General features: G+C 41.0%; 1 pseudogene; it reads left to right on the top strand.

Moving 5' to 3' along the window:
- The first annotated feature begins 12,420 nt into the window (after nt 1–12,420).
- Nucleotides 12,421–12,520, top strand: LOC113354675 (annotated as a pseudogene).
- Nucleotides 12,521–16,796: the final 4,276 nt, after the last annotated feature.

The following is a 16,796-nucleotide window of genomic DNA, read 5'->3' as shown; positions in this document are numbered from 1 at the left end:
TCCTAACCTTCCAAGATAGGTTTAGGAGTATCGATAGAATAGTTCACTCTCATTTTTCTTCTTCTTTTTTTCTCAGCGGTAGCCCTCTTCTCTGTTCTTCTCTCTATCAGATTCACAGTATTAGTGTATCACCAATTCACCATCTCTATCAGGTAAGTATTCTTTTCCTTAGGGTTTGATTGTAGAATGATTTAGGGTTTGATTGTAGATTGATTTAGGGTTTTTGCTTGTGTACAGATTAGACTCATCATCTCCATCTCTTTCAACTCATCTGATTTCTATATATTTTTGAAGAATCATCAACTTCAGGTAATAAGATTATAGTTGTGATCTCTTTGGGAACATGGGTTTTCTGCTTTTGATGTTGTTGTTACTTTAGTGGATATTATTTGGGAACATGGGTTTTATTTCGTCTTCTAATTTGAGTTCTTGATGGCTTTCGGTGGAGAATGGAAGAAGGAAGAGGATTAAAGCTGTGTGAAGGACTGAAGGTATAACTTTATTTCATCCTTTTGTTTAAGAAATTGGGTTTTTGCTAGGCTAATTATAATTAGGTGTTTGTATTGACCTAATTTCATATACTAAATAATATTGAATCCCTGTTTGATAAAATGCCATAAAGAAAAATTGGTTGTAATTTTAGAAACTCCAACTACAATCTACAAGTAAACGGAGAGAATTTTAGAATTTTAATGGGTATTGATAATTGTGATGGGGTTATTGAATTGATTTACTCCTTCTCCACTTCTTTACGTGTTTATAGTTACTGTATAAGTTTATTGATTGGGAGGGCTGTAAATCTGGGTTTCAATGAAATGGGTTTTGATATTGGGAATTAGGGGGGGTTCTAGAAAGGCTGTTAGTTGGTATGATTGTGAGTTTTTTTGTTTGAGTTTTGTAATAAAATTAAAATGGTATACATCTGGAAGTAACTCTTTTTAGTTGGTATGATTGTGAGTTTGTTTCCTTTATCAGCTTTCTTCTGCTCTATTGTTATATACTGCTGTTGATGGTGGTTTTTAGCTTAGGGTTAAAATCGTAAAACCTTACATCTGACATGACGTCACTACAACCACTAGCGTATTTATTGAATCATTCAACATACCTACGTAAGAATTACCAGGGTACCTTTTTTTTATATACATGTGTCATGTTCCAAGGCAGAACCCTTAGTATTGACCGGCATCATCTTCGTACATACCAAACCCTAATTCTCATGCTACCGCGCCAAGGCATGCCAACCATGCCATCCGCACCACTGTGCCAATGGCAAACCATGCCATCCACATATCCGCGCCAAGGCATGCCAACCATGCCAGCCGCACCACTGTGCCAATGGCAAACCATGCCAGCCACATCTCCGCCCCAAGGCATGCCAACCATGCCAGCCGCACCACTGTTCCAATGGAAAACCATGCCAGCCACATCTTCGCGCCAAGGTATCCCAACCATGCCAGCCGCACCACTGTGCCAATAGCAAACCATGCCAGCCACATCTCCGCGCCAAGGCATGCCAATCATGCCAGCCGCACCACTGTGCCAATGGCAAAGCATGCCAGCCACATCTCCGCGCCAAGGCATGCCAACCAAGCCAGATGCACCACAGTGCCAATGGAAAACCATGCCAGCCACGTCTACCGCGCCAAGGCATGCCAACCATGCTAGCCGCACCATGCACCAATGGCATGCGAAAACCTTTGGCCCCACCATGCCAAGCCAACCGCACCTTGCCTTGGCCCCAACCATGCTAGCCGCACCATGCGCCAATGGCATGCCAAACCCTTGGACCCACCATGCCAATCCAACCTCGCCTTGCCTTGGCCCCAACCATGCTAGCTGCACCATGCGCCAATGGCATGCCAAACCCTTGGCCCCACCATGCCAAGCCAACCGCACCTTGCCTTGGCCCCACCATGCCAAGACATCCGTACCAAACCCTTGGCCCCACTATGCCAAGCTATCCGCGCCATTGGCCTTGGCCCCACCATGCCGGCCTTCCCTATGCGGCTACCAAAACGAAGGCGTGCGACGATCAACGACCACCCTTCCATCCTGAATGCAAATCCTAGACGTCCAAGGTCGCCAAACAACGCATGGTAACCTTTGTCCCAAAACCATAGTTTTGTCTACGCCAAACCGCGCCAAGGCATGCCATGCCACATGTGCCAATGGCATGCCAACCACCTTGCCGCGCCACACCATGCCGGCCTTCCCTATGCGGCTACCAAAACGAAGGCGTGCGATGATCAACGGCCACCCTTCCATCCTAGATGCAAATCCTAGCCGTCCAAGGTCGCCAAACAACGCATGGTAACCTTTGGCCCCAAACCCAAGTTTTGGCCACGCCAAATCGCGTCAAGGCATGCCATGCCACACATGCCAATGGCATGCCAACCACCTTGCCGCGCCATACCATGCCGGCCTTCCCCATGAGGCTACCAAAACGAAGGTGTGCGACGATCAACGACCACCCTTCCATCCTAGATGCAAATCCTAGCCGTGCAAGGTCGCCAAACAACGCATGGTAACCTTTGGCCCAAAACCCTAGTTTTGGCCACGCCAAAGCGCGCCAAGGCATGGAATGCCATGCCACATGTGCCAATGTCATGCCAACCACCTAGCCGTGCCATACCATGTCGGACTTCCCTATGAGGCTACCAAAACGAAGGTCTGCAACAATCAACGACCACTTTTTCATCTAAGATGCAGATATTAGCCGTCCAAGGTTACCAGCTAACGCATGGCAACCTTTGGCCCTAGCTTGGTCGCGCCTAAACAAAGCCAAAATCCTAATTTTGGTCGCGCCTAAACTAGGCCATATTAAAGCCATACTGATCATACTTTCGTGCCACTGGCTACGAAACGAAAGGTTGCAATAATCAACGTCTACTTTCCTCTTAAGATGCAAAATCTCGACCTTTGAAGGTCACCACCGAGATGGCAAGTCTCTCAAGCTAAAATTTTCATACAACAACAATATGCTACATGTTTTCCGCGAAAACACTCGAGACATCAACACATGTCACAAACTGGGGGACGCTCATTGGATATTTGTTTGGCGGTTTACATCATGCGGCGTACACTACGCTCGTTATAAGAAAGTGTCATAAGGATGAGGCGGTTAGTAAATACAGGGAGTAATGGTGAAACGCTTTCTTTTATGGCATATCAATTCCAAGCGTTACCGGTTACCACCTCCTCCCATTTACTCACCCGTTTTCCATTTCTTAATGAGACCAGAGTACGTTTCACTTCGACTTGTATCAATAGGCATTACCTATTTCCACCGAACAACAAGTTATGGTCAGGAGCATACAACACTCAGAAAACGTTTACTATCTTTCCCATCTGTTAGCTTCCTACTTTCCGATACAAGTCACAAAACGACTACTCTTCCAGAATCAACTATTCTGGTCTCAACACTCTCTTCTCTTCCCTCCCCAAAACCAACCCTTCTCCTCCACTTTGTGACCGAAGCAAGTATGGAACGACCATTTCTTGGTTTAGTCCGGACTTGTACAGATTGATCTCTCGAATCTAAAGTACTCCCTTGCAGTACATTGTTTAGGGTTTAGATTTCTTTCTCACCCACATCACACGAAATTACCGAAACCAGCAGAAACTGTTTTCACCCTCAAACAATTGGCGACCACAGTGGGAGATTGGTTCCAATGTCAATTTTCAATTCTCGATCTCATACTTCGACCCAGACGTCAGGACGGTAGAGGCAAACGATCCGCTCAGGGATCAACGACTTAGCTACCAGACGGCCTGGTATGATCTGCTCAGGGATCGACGACTCAGTTACCAGACGACCCGATTACCAGTCATGACACGGCAAGGGGAGACTAGGGACTTCCCAGAGGTTAAAAGCAAACGATCTGCCCAGGGATTGATGACTCGATTATCAAGTGACTCAGGGACGAGTGGGGACTTTCCACAATTGCGGTGCTTCACACAAAACTCGGACTTGCACCTGACTCATTTTTCGTTAGCAGATCCAAAAAACCGAGTAAGTCTTGCCTAGACAAAATACATGGTTTACTATTTCAAGTTCTCACGTGAATGATAAAACCGATAGCCATGTTTTGTTTCATCCCATGTCATCTACCGACGCGCAACGTTCACGGTTCCATATCTTCACTGAGATGTTTGTGTCACTTACAATCATAACCAAAAACGGCATAATCCTAAAACAGTTCATCCCGAATAATAATCCAAAACCCTCATAGGTAACACTTGCCTATCAACCCAAAAATCCAGAAAATCAAAACCATAAACACAGGTGTTTCATTTTCCTTTCAAAAAAAAAAAACGAAACAGAAGAATTTCGGAAGACATAAGTGCATTCAAAGGAAGCCATTCAACGGTGTTTTGCTCTTCTCGAAGAAGGCGTCTTCGTCATTTGGAGGACCGCCTGTTTCAGCTCTAACTCTTTGGACAGCCTTTCGACCTCCGCTTCTTGTTGTTTGACCACGTCCGCAGAAGGACCTTCGGTCACCTTGGCCTGCAACTTTTGGATCTCATAGAAACCCTAACGCCCAGTTCCTCGTGGAATCAGTCAGCTACCCGTACGTACCTACTTTTCATAATAACGATTACCAGTCACTATTCATGAGGTAGCCGACGCTACTACAGTGATATTCGAAGAGAAGAACAATATTTGTACATATTCATGGAAGGCAAACCTATGGCTAGGATTTGCCCCGAAACAAGAAGACAAATTGAAAGAGAAACGCTGGAGTACATAGCTGGAATACGCTTGCCCACTTTATTGCTACCGTGCTACCGCTGACACCAGGACGTGAGAACAAAAATACAAGCTAAAAAGGAGAGCCAACCCTTTTCATACGCATAACACTGATGTGATTTGTAGATAGTGGTAAAAGTGGTTCGATTCTCAGACTTGTGAAGGATATTAATTAGACTTAAATTCTAATATTAAAATAGAAAACTCACTAAAAATTATAGCAAACTCAATCAAAGATGATATCAATACTAAAAGAAACACTGAGGCTAAGATTCCACTATTTTCCAAGTTCAAAGTGATTAAACCAATACTTATATTTATGCAATTTTCTTGTTTAATTTGATTCTAAAATATTGCAACAAGTAGATTTTCAAAAGTAATAATTGTAAATACCAAGTATGAAGCATCAAAAGTCTTAAAACTAAGCATACTCCATCAAAATAAATCACAATCACTCAAATAAAAATCATATTAAATAATATTTCAAGGCAAATAATCATATAATTATTGCAAATAAAAAGATAAAATAAAATATACCACTTTTTGTTGGAAAAATAGCTTCCTCTATCGCCTCCGGAATGGGGTTTAGCTCCTTATATTAATCATGATCTCAAAATATGTGTTTCTTGCTCAAAAGATGATCAAAAGAGTGAAAAGTAATAACACAGACTGTTTGCAACAGTGTATTGGTGTTGCAAAACAGTTGTTACAATGAAACTGTTACAGAAAAACTGTTGCTTTGTCGCTGATTTTAAGACCCTAGAATACGAATGCCCTGAACAGCTTAATGTTCTTCAGCTATTAAACAACGACACTATTCTGCGACTGTTTACCGTGCGTCAATGTTCTTCGCGTTCTTCTTCTTCAGCAGCAGCAACAGCAGAAACAATGTTTGGTAAAGCTCTAATTTCTTCTTCTCTGGCTGTCCTTAGGTTCCCAAACTCTCGACACCTCTTCTGTATGACCCAAGACATCTATTTATATCAAAAATACCGATTAAATCTCTCCGAAATCTTCCAAAATCTCTTTCCTTCTCTTCACGGCCAAGTTGCGGCAATTTCTTGTTTTAGAATTTCTATGCGTTTCTGAGCTTTCCTTTTATTCTAAACTCTTCCTTAGATAGATACAAATATTTGGGAAGGTTTACAGCGCTTTAATCTCTCTAAAATTCCATAAAACAGGTCACACACGTGATTTTCCATATTTTCTGTTGTGAGAAAAATTCGTCGATTGAACCCAGTCTAATCGATTTAAACACCCACACCAGATTCCTAGACCCATAAGGAGTCTATCCTATGAAAATCAGAGGTTTAATCGACCTCAAACTCCTCCAAATCACGATTGCCAAAACTGTTCTTCACTGCACTATTTTCCCGCCAAAAACCTGATTTTTGAAATGTTGAAGATGGTTGCCCCTTATCCAGAGTAGGGGTGCGATTAGCAACTTCCTGAAAATGAGATGCCCCTTAGTAATTAGGTTACCCCTTATCCAAAGTGAGAGTCCGAATAGCAAATGTCTTCCGGGTGCTTTCCGACAACTTTTCGAGCCAATTTTTTTCCAAAAATGTTTATTGGCCAAAAATACCTACAAATAAATAAAACACCATAATAAGCACAAAAATGAGCCCTAACAATGTATAGAATCGAGACAAATCGGACACAAAAATGTGTCTATCAAATACCCCCAAACCTATTATTTGCTAGTCCTCGAGCAAAAGTAAAATAGAAATAAAATCCTAACTCATGTCGCAGGCATCGTCGATTGCCTTTAGCGTATGCAATAAGCCTTTAAACCCCTAGGTGTACCTAGTGGCGGAGTGTTGTCTCCGGAGGTCTTACCAGAGGTATACCCACAAAAACCTTTAAAGAATCTCCTTGGTTGGCATACTTATTGACTACAGGAGGAAGTACCCTGATGCGAAATTCCAATTGTTGTACACGAGTTTGCACTCAAGCATACTAAAATTCATATGAAGTGACAGAGCTCTACTCAGATAGTCGCACTATGGACATCAATATTCGGAGTCAAAACTAATCACATGGATAGATTAAGAAGATGGATATAAAAAAACATAGATGGTTTTGATGTTTACTAGGTGAACGGTGTTTATCATATCTGTTTGAAGGCCTCCGCCAAAATGACCCTATCCTAATGGACTGAGATACCGGTCTGACTAATATCAACACACTGGCATATACAAGGGTACCAGTGGTCGATAATCCTAACTCTAGGTCAACACAACTGGCATATACAAGGGTTCCAGTGGTCGACTTTATTGAATTTATTCCAGTTGGTCTGATGGTCTGGTCTTTTTTTTTTTTTTTTTTTTTTTTTTTTTTTTTTTTTTTTTTTTTTTTTTTTTTTTTTTTTTGTATCTCAATCACTTAATTCACCCTAGCATTGGTAACAACTTGAATCGTGAGCCCAGCTAATCACTTAAAGAAACATAGTTTAAAATAAAACAAAATAAAAACAGAAGTGAAAAGGACTCAACGAGATATGGTGAAACTATCATGTTATTTCTAACACCTGAGCTTTGTGCTTTTATGAATAGACTCTTTAGATGTTGCCATCTAGTCAGATTGGTTCCTCAACTCCTACAACCAAAATGCTTCCATCCACTTAGATTGGTTAGTTCCATCCTTAATAGGGATAAATTTCTAGGCTCCGGAGTTTATTTATTGCAACGAAAAGGTAACAAAAAGTTCTACCCCACCCCCAAACTTAAATCTAACATTGTCCTCAATGTTTCTAATCAAAGAACAGTATCAAAAATATAAGTAACATGAGGAAATAGTAAAGAGAGAAGTCGGAAAGATAGTACCTGGATGAAGTGTAACCAAAAACCTAAAAAAATATTATACAACATACAAAATCGCCTCGATGGTCAATCAAGGTAAACAGGGTCCTCCAGAAGGACCTCCTCAACATCACCTGTAGGAAAAGGCTCTAAAAAGGGCTTCAATCGCTGACCGTTAACCTTCGAAGAACTACTACCATATGGTGTCTGAATCTCAACAGCGCCATGAGGAAAAACATTACGGACCACAAAAGGACCGGTCCACCGAGAGCGCAACTTCCCGAGGAATAGATGCAAACGAGTGTCATACAGAAGAACTTTTTGACCTGGAGAAAATGACTTTCGTAAAATATTCCTATCATGCACAAGTTTCATTTTGTTCTTATACTCCTTAGCACTATCGTATGCATCTCTACGAATCTCGTCCAACTCATTGAGCTGGAGCTTTCTTTGAGCTCCTGCCTTGTCAAGTGAAAAGTTTAAGTTCTTAATAGCCCAATAGGCTCGATGCTCTAACTCAACAGGCAGGTGACATGCCTTGCCAAACACTAAACGATAAGGTGACATTCCAATGGGTGTCTTAAACGCAGTACGGTAAGCCCATAAGGCATCAGTAAGCCTCGACGACCAGTCTTTCCTATTTGGATTAACTGTTTTCTCTAGAATACGTTTAATTTCCCTATTGGAAACCTCTACCTGACCACTAGTCTGAGGGTGATATGGGGTTGCTACTTTATGGGTAATACCGTATTGTTTCATTAAAAGAGAAACGGTCTATTACAAAAGTGTGAACCTCCATCACTAATTATAGCTCGCGGCGTACCAAAACGTGTAAGTATATTCTCTTTCAAAAACTGGACTACGACCCTGTGGTCATTCGTTTACACGGAACCGCCTCAACCCACTTAGACACATAGTCTACAACGACAAGTATGTAAAGATAACCAAACGAAATAGGAAATGGACCCATAAAATCAATGCCCCACACATCAAAGACCTCAATCACTAAAATAGGGTTCAAAGGCATCATATTTCTACGGGAAATGGTTCCTAACTTCTGGCAACGCTCACAAGAAACACAATGACTATGGGAATCTTTAAACAGAAGGCCAGTAAAATCCACACTGCAAAATCTTAGCAGCAGTCTTCTTAGCACTAAACCCCCCCATGCATGTTCATGACAAAAGGAGATAATACTAGACTGGTCACTCTCAGATACACATCTCCTAATAATCTGGTCCGGACAATACTTAAACAGATAAGGATCGTCCCAAAAAAATGCTTAACCTCGGCTAAAAACCTAGAACGATCTTGCTTACCCCAATGTTGAGGGGTTCGACCAGTAACAAGATAATTCACTATATTTGCATACCAAGGTGATTGGGAAACAGAGAACAATTGTTCATCAGGAAAGCTATCCCTTATAGGAAGGGAATCACTAGGGGAACTAACAACTAGCCTAGACAAGTGGTCTGCTACTACATTTTCTGCACCCTTTTTGTCTCTAATGTCTGGGGAAAATTCCTGTAACAATAGGATCCATCTAATCAATCTAGGTTTGGTATCCTTCTTAGATAAAAGGTATTTCAAAGCAGCATGATCTGTATAGATTATGATCTTAGAACCTAATAGGTAGGACCTAAACTTATCCAAGGCAAACACGATGGCTAAAAGTTCCTTCTCGGTAGTTGTGTAGTTCATTTGGGCATCATTCAGAGTTTTGCTAGCATAATAAATCACATGAAGTAATTTGTTTTCTCGTTGTCCTAAAACGACGCCTATAGCATAATCTGAAGAATCACACATAATCTCAAAGGGTAGGTTCCAGTTAGGTGCCTGGACTATCGGGGCAGTAGTGAGTAAAGTTTTAAGCTTCTCAAAAGCCTCTAAACAAGCATCATCAAAGACAAACTTAACATCTTTTGCAAGCAAATTGCAAAGAGGTCTAGAAATCAAGCTAAAATCCTTAATGAATCGACGGTAAAAACCTGCATGCCCTAGGAATGACCTAATATCTTTTACGGTTTTTGGGACCTGTAAAGTCTTAATAAGGTCAACTTTGGCTTTGTCTACCTCTATACCCTTTGAAGAGACGATGTGCCCTAATACAATTCCTGATTTAACCATGAAATGGCATTTTTCCCAATTAAGCACTAAATTTTTTTCCTTACACCTAGTCAACACTAATGTCAAATGATGCAAGCACTCATCGAAAGATGAACCAAACACTGAAATCATCCATAAAGACCTCTAAGAACCGTTCTACCATATCAGAAAATATGCTCATCATACAACGCTGAAAAGTTGCAGGGCATTACATAGCCCGAAAGGCATGCGTCTATACGCAAAGGTACCAAAGGGACAGGTAAAGTGGTTTTCTCTTGGTCTTTGGGGCAATAACGATCTGATTATAACCGGAGTAGCCATCTAAGAAGCAATAGTGACTATGTCCAGCTAATCGCTCTAGCATTTGGTCGATAAAAGGAAGGGAAAGTGATCCTTCCTTGTGACCTTGTTCAGTTTCCTATAGTCAATACACACACGCCATCCCGTGGTCACTCGGGTTGGGATTAATTCATTATTATCATTCTGGACTACAGTGATACCTGATTTCTTGGGGACAACCTGAACAGGGCTGACCCACTTACTGTCTGAAATTGGGTAAATAATACCCGCATCTAACAACTTAAGCACCTCTTTTCGAACCACTACTTCTTCATGTTAGGGTTCAGTCGACGTTGCATCTCCCTAGAAGGTTTGGAGTCTTCCTCTAAATGAATCTGATGCATACACACAGTAGGACTTATACCCTTAATGTCTGTTAGTCCACCCTAAAGCTTCCTTATTGTCTTGAAGTACATTTACTAGCCTACTTTCCTGATCACTATCCAAATTGGAAGCTACAATCACAGGTAAAGTCTCAGATGGGCCTAAAAAACATACTTTAGAGTATCGGGTAGTGGTTTAAGGTCCAACTTTGGGGGCTCTTCTAAAGGGAATTAGGGTAGTCTCAGAAACTGGTAACGGTTCGAACCTAGATTTCCATCTATCAGTGTCTAACACATGGGTAGAATCTAATAGAGCATTCACCTGTTCAATAGTCTATCATCGTCAAAATCTAAACCAAAATGGGATAGACAACTTTCTAATGGGTCTTCAGACAAGATGTTGGTAATGACTCCTGAACTAAGGCTTCTATCATTCACCTCCTCAACACATGTGTCATCTAGCTCATGAGGTTGCTTTGACATTAAAAATTTCTCATCTATCCATAGTCATATTACCAAAAGATAAACTCATCACACCATTTCGACAGTTAATGATCGCATTAGACGTAGCTAAAAATGGGCGACCTAAAATCACAGGTATCTGGTTCTCTGGGTCAGGGACAGGTTGGGTATCTAGGACCACGAAATCCACTGGATAAATAAACTTGTCGACCTCAATAAGAACATCCTCGATAACACCTCGAGGGATTTTAACAGACCTATCAGCTAACTGCAGTGTCATCTGAGTAGGTTTCATTTCACCAAGTCCTAGCTGTAAGTATACATGGAATGGCAGTAAGTTCACACTGGCTCCTAAGTCAAGTAAAGATTTTTCTACCCGGAAGTTACCTATTGTGCAAGCAATGGTAGGAGAACCTGGGTCTTTGTACTTTGGAGTTGTGGTGTTTTGAATGATTGAACTTACGTGACTAGCTAAAAAGGATTTCTTATGGACGCTAAGTTTTCGCTTTCGCATACACATATCCTTAAGGAACTTGGCATAAGCAGGAATTTGCCTAATTGCATCTAATAAGGGAAGGTTTATGGTAACTTGCTTAAAAACCTCCACTATGTCATTAAAGTTCGATTCCTTCTTTGTTGGTACTAATAGCTGAGGAAATGGGGCTCTAGGCCTAAAATCAGACCTTTCAGGAACCGAATTCACATCATCAGAAACTTTATCAGTCTCTTCAGCTACTGGTCCTGAGAGATGAGATCCTGAGGGGTGAACTACAGTATGTTCACTATCGGGCATGGTTACCTTATTGTCTACAACTCTACCACTTCTAAGGGTTCTAACAGCATTCAATTGATTCGATGGTTTTGCACCTAATTCATGAACTCCTCTAGGGTTGGGTTGTGTTTGACTAGGAAACTTACCTTTTTCTCTCAAAGAATCACTTATCAGACCAACCTGGGTTTTTAACTCGGAAATAGCCTGATATTTCTTGTCCTATCCTGTTACTAGCTTGTAGACTCTGTTCTACGGATAACTGGAATTTTGCAGTTTGCTGAGTTAACAAGGCAGAGATTCCTCTAAACTTAGGATTTTCTTATCTGACTGATTCTGAAACTGAGCTAGTCCTGAAGGATTCTTAGTATAGCCAAAACCTGGGGGGTGGATTATTACTAAACTGACCTTGACTTTGGCCCTTAGACCACGAAAGGTTCGGATGGTTTCTCCAACCAGGATTATAGGTTTCTGAATATGGGTCAATCTTTTGACGGTTATCAAATCTAGTGTTATTATAAAGAGCATTGGCCTGCTCTTCAATATTCTGGCCTTCCCAAAAAGGCTCCACCTCTACCACTAGTCTGGCCCACTTCTAAGGCTTCTAACCTTTTTGCTATAGCAGCAATTTTGGCATCTGATTCATAGCCTCCTTCTACCCTATTAACGTTTCCTCTACTTAAAAGAATTGTTTTCTGGGGTGCCCTACTATTTTCCCATTGCTGGGTTTTTTCGGCGATTTCATTAAAAAATTCCATCGCCGCATCAACAGTTTGGTTTTCAAATCCACCAGTGCATAGAGACTCAACCATGGTCGTTGTGGAATAATCTAAACCCTCATAAAGGATCTGAACTAGCCTAACCTTTTCTAAACCATGATGAGGACACTGGGATAATAAATCATTGAACCTTTCCAAATACCTATATAAAGATTCTCCCTCTTGTTGTGAAAATGTGCATATTTGCGTCCTAATAGACGATGTTTTGTGCCTAGGGAAAAACTTATTGAAAAAGGCAGATGTAAGTTGTTCATATGTCTCAATTGACTCGGAGTCCAAACTATACAGCCACGACTTGGCCTTATCTTTCAGGGAAAATGGGAATAACCTAAGTTTCAAAGCATCATCATCTAAGCCTCTAATTCTTAGAGTACTACAAATTTCCTCAAAATCCCTAACATGGTAATAAGGGTTTTCATTTTCTTTCCCTAAAAAGATTGGGAGCATCTGTAAGGTCCCAGGTTTCAGTTCATAGGGTGCCTCCGTTTCAGCTAACTTAATACACGAAGGACGGGTAGTCCTAGTTGGATTCAACAAAGCTTTCAAAGTTGCCATTTCTGGCGCTATCGGAGCAACAGGATTCTCTCCTCAGTCAAAGAACGTTCAAAAACAGACTCTTCAAAAGCCGGACTTTCTAGATTAAGGTAATCGAGACGCTTCGAACTACTAGGTTTCTTTAACAAATCTACCTAGTGCGTCTCTTTTACGTTCAGGCATACAATAGAATTTTCTAAATTGGAAGGTAAGCAAACACAGATCAAGGCCGACTCAACCAAATCAAACCTATTGATTTCTAGCAAACAAAAAGCATGATGGCTCCACTTAGATTGTTTCTAGACCAGCTTCTAATCCTTCGAACGGGAATTCGTTACAATTTAAGCAAACCCTCTGGAATCAATCCGAGTTAACGTAAGTTGAATAGAGGCGAGGGAAGCTCGGTGGAGCTTTGATACCCAAGGCCTCACCGGTATTACAAGGCGGCAGTCACGCATTCAACTTACAGAAACCGTCAAGAACTTCGAAGTATGCTTAAAAGAGTAACCAATATTTTTCGAATGACTTTCCTGTTAAGCTCGTTACCCTATCGGTCTCGTTCTAGTCAAAATTTTAGGCTTAGGTTCGCGTAGGTTACGTGTTCCTAAAGCGGGCAAGAAGAGAACGGTGATGAAATCCGAACCCTTATCTTGTATGGCCAGGCCTTGCCCTTTACTAGAAAAATAAATGTCCGTATTCAGTCCTCAACATATATGCATACGAAGGAGTCCAGTAACTCGCTGACAGGGGATTCGCGAGTGTTTAGAATCTTACCTCCCGTTCCAGACGGGGGATGAATCGGTTGTAGTCGACTCGGGCCACTGACTCCGATGTCTAGTGTACGAACCCAAGGTGCAGAGACAATATCGTAATTGTCCTCCTTCTCTGCAAACAGTTTATATTTAAAGTACCCTTCCGTAGGGTAATAAAAAAAAATAAGTCCAAAAGTCCAAAAAAAAAAATAAGAAAAATTACAAAATAATAAACCCTAATACAGTTTTTTTTTTAAATAAAAAAACAAACCCTAAACTAAAATTGTCTAAAATAAAATTGTCTTCTTTTCTGTTCTTTTTGCTTTAATCTTTAGCTCCAAGTCTTTATGAAATCACCAAACTCCTTGGCTCAATTTTCTTTATGATCCAGAACCTGTAGACACAAGATAAATACCCAAAAACATAAAAAAGAAAAAATAAAAAAATAAATCTAAAACCCTAAAAACAAGTCCGCGTCGGCGTCGCCAAAAATTGATGTGATTTGTAGATAGTGGTAAAAGTGGTTCGATTCTCAGACTTGTGAAGGATATTAATTAGACTTAAATTCTAATATTAAAATATAAAACTCACTAAAAATTATAGCAAACTCAATCAAAGATGATATCAATACTAAAAGAAACACTGAGGCTAAGATTCCACTATTTTCCAAGTTCAAAGTGATTAAACCAATACTTATATTTATGCAATTTTCTTGTTTAATTTGATTCTAAAATATTGCAACAAGTATATTTTCAAAAGTAATAATTGTAAATACCAAGTATGAAGCATCAAAAGTCTTAAAACTAAGAATACTCCATCAAAATAGATCACAATCACTCAAATAAAAATCATATTCAATAATAGTTCAAGGCAAGTAATCATATAATTATTGCAAATAAAAAGATAAAATAGAATATACCACTTTTTGTTGGAAAATAACTTCCTCTATCGCCTCAGCAATAAGGTTTAGCTCCTCATATTAATCATGATCTCAAAATATGTGTTTGTTGCTCAAAAGATGATCAAAAGAGTGAAAAGTAATAACACAGACTGTTTGCAACAGTGTATTGGTGTTGCAAAACAGCTGTTACAATGGAACTGTTACAGAAAAACTGTTGCTTTGTCGCTGATTTTAAGACCCTAGAATACGACTGCTCTGAAAAACTTAATGTTCTTCAGCTGTTAAACAAAGACACTATTCTGCGACTGTTTACCGTGCGTCAATGTTCTTCGCGTTCTTCTTCTTCAGTAGCAGCAGCAGCAGAAACAGAGTTTGGTAAAGCTCTGATTTCTTCTTCTTTGGCTCTCCTTAGGTTCCCAAACTCTCGACACCTCTTTTATATGACCCAAGACATCTATTTATATCAAAAATACCAATTAAATCTCTCCCAAATCTTCCAAAATCTCTTTCCTTCTCTTCACGACCAAGTTGCGGCAATTTCTTGTTTTAGAATTTCTACGCGTTTCTGAGCTTTCCTTTTTATTCTAAACTCTTCCTTAGATAGATACAAATCTTTGGGAAGGTTTACAACGCTTTAATCTCTCTAAAATTCCCTAAAACAGGTCACACACGTGACTTTCCATATTTTCTGTTGTGAGAAAAAATCCGTCGATTGAGCTCAGTCTAATCGATTTAAACACCCATATCAGATTCCTAGACCCATAAGGAGTCTATCCTATGAAAATCAGAGGTTTAATCGACCTCAAACTCCTTCAAATCACGATTGCCAAAACTGTTCTTTACTGCACTATTTTCCCGCCAAAAACCTGATTTTTGAAATGTTGAAGATGGTTGCCCCTTATCCAGAGTAGGGGTGCGATTAGAAACTTCCTGGAAATGGGATTCCCCTTAGTAATTAGGTTACCCCTCATCCAAAGTGAGAGTCCGAATAGCAAATGTCCTCCGGGTGCTTTCCGACAACTTTTCGAGCCAATTTTTTCCAAAAATGTTTATTGGCCAAAAATACCAACAAATAAATAAAACACCATAATAAGCACAAAAATGAGCCCTAACAATATATAGAATCGAGACAAATCGGACATAAAAATGTGTCTATCAAACACTTTTGGAATTTGAACAAGGAAATGATTTCCTATTTGAGCTACATATGAAAAGAGGCAACTGGGCCCGCAAGAACAAGTCCGCGCCATGCCAAGCCAGCGTCGTGCGAAGCCAACGCCGTGCCAAGCCAACAGTCCACACCATGCCCAGCCAATAGTCCGCACCATACCAAATCCAAGCCAGCGTCCACGCCAAGCCAGCGCCCGTTCCAAGCCGATCCAGCCTAACAACTAGCATTCTTCCAGCGGTAACAGCTTGCATCTTTCTAGCGCCAGCAGCTTGCATCCTTCCAGCGTTGCCTTTTGAACTTCCAGTAGAAGGGAATCAGCAATCTAATTTCATCAAACATAAAGATCAGGAACGACTTCTCCAAAATCGAAGCAAAGAAAATCAGCAACCCCCCCTGAGTTCACATAGACTCTCTTTCTGTCAAGAGCTGCATGATTTCCGGGGACTTCTCCCACAAAATCTTGCAGTGTATGATGAAACACTTATGTGAGATTCTGTAGGCGCAACGTCAATACATATTTGCATCCCTCAACCGCACTGCACCAGGGAAGCAGCTGTTTCCAACCAGAGAAGTCATTCCCAAACCCCAACCTCTCCTGGAAAGCACGATTGACAGATGGAACCGGGGACTCCTAACCATTGTTCGCTTGAAGGGTGTCCAGTTTGACAGCACACTGATTAACGTAGCCGCTCCGCTTCAACGTTCGCTCCAACAACCACTTCACTTCAACGTCCTCCAGCAGCGGATCCGCTTCAACGTTCGCTCCGACAGCCGCTCCTCTTCAACGCTCGCTCAAGCAGCCGCTCTGGTTCAGCGTTCTCTCCATAAGATGCTCCAGAATCGTAAGCCGAAGCTTCAGCGTTTGGATCCTTAAGTTTCAACATCCTTTCCAAGATGCTTCAACGTCGTTTCTTCCTGCAAAGGGTCGTACCACCACGCTCCCCATGTCAAGGATCATGATCACATCCATCTAACCTTCGTAGTCATGGCCGCCTTTTGATCATTCTCGCCAAAACTCGTGATCATGGACAATTTGCTCACTTACGCGTCCAGCCAATCCTTTTACTTACATGGATGGCCATACAATTCCAGCCAACCTACTTTGTTAC

The sequence above is a fragment of the Papaver somniferum genome, chromosome 2 (assembly GCF_003573695.1).
Source record: "Papaver somniferum cultivar HN1 chromosome 2, ASM357369v1, whole genome shotgun sequence".
Classification (NCBI taxonomy): Eukaryota; Viridiplantae; Streptophyta; class Magnoliopsida; order Ranunculales; family Papaveraceae; genus Papaver; species Papaver somniferum.
Note: the sequence above shows the minus strand (reverse complement) of the source record. Positions and strands in the feature narration are given on the sequence as shown.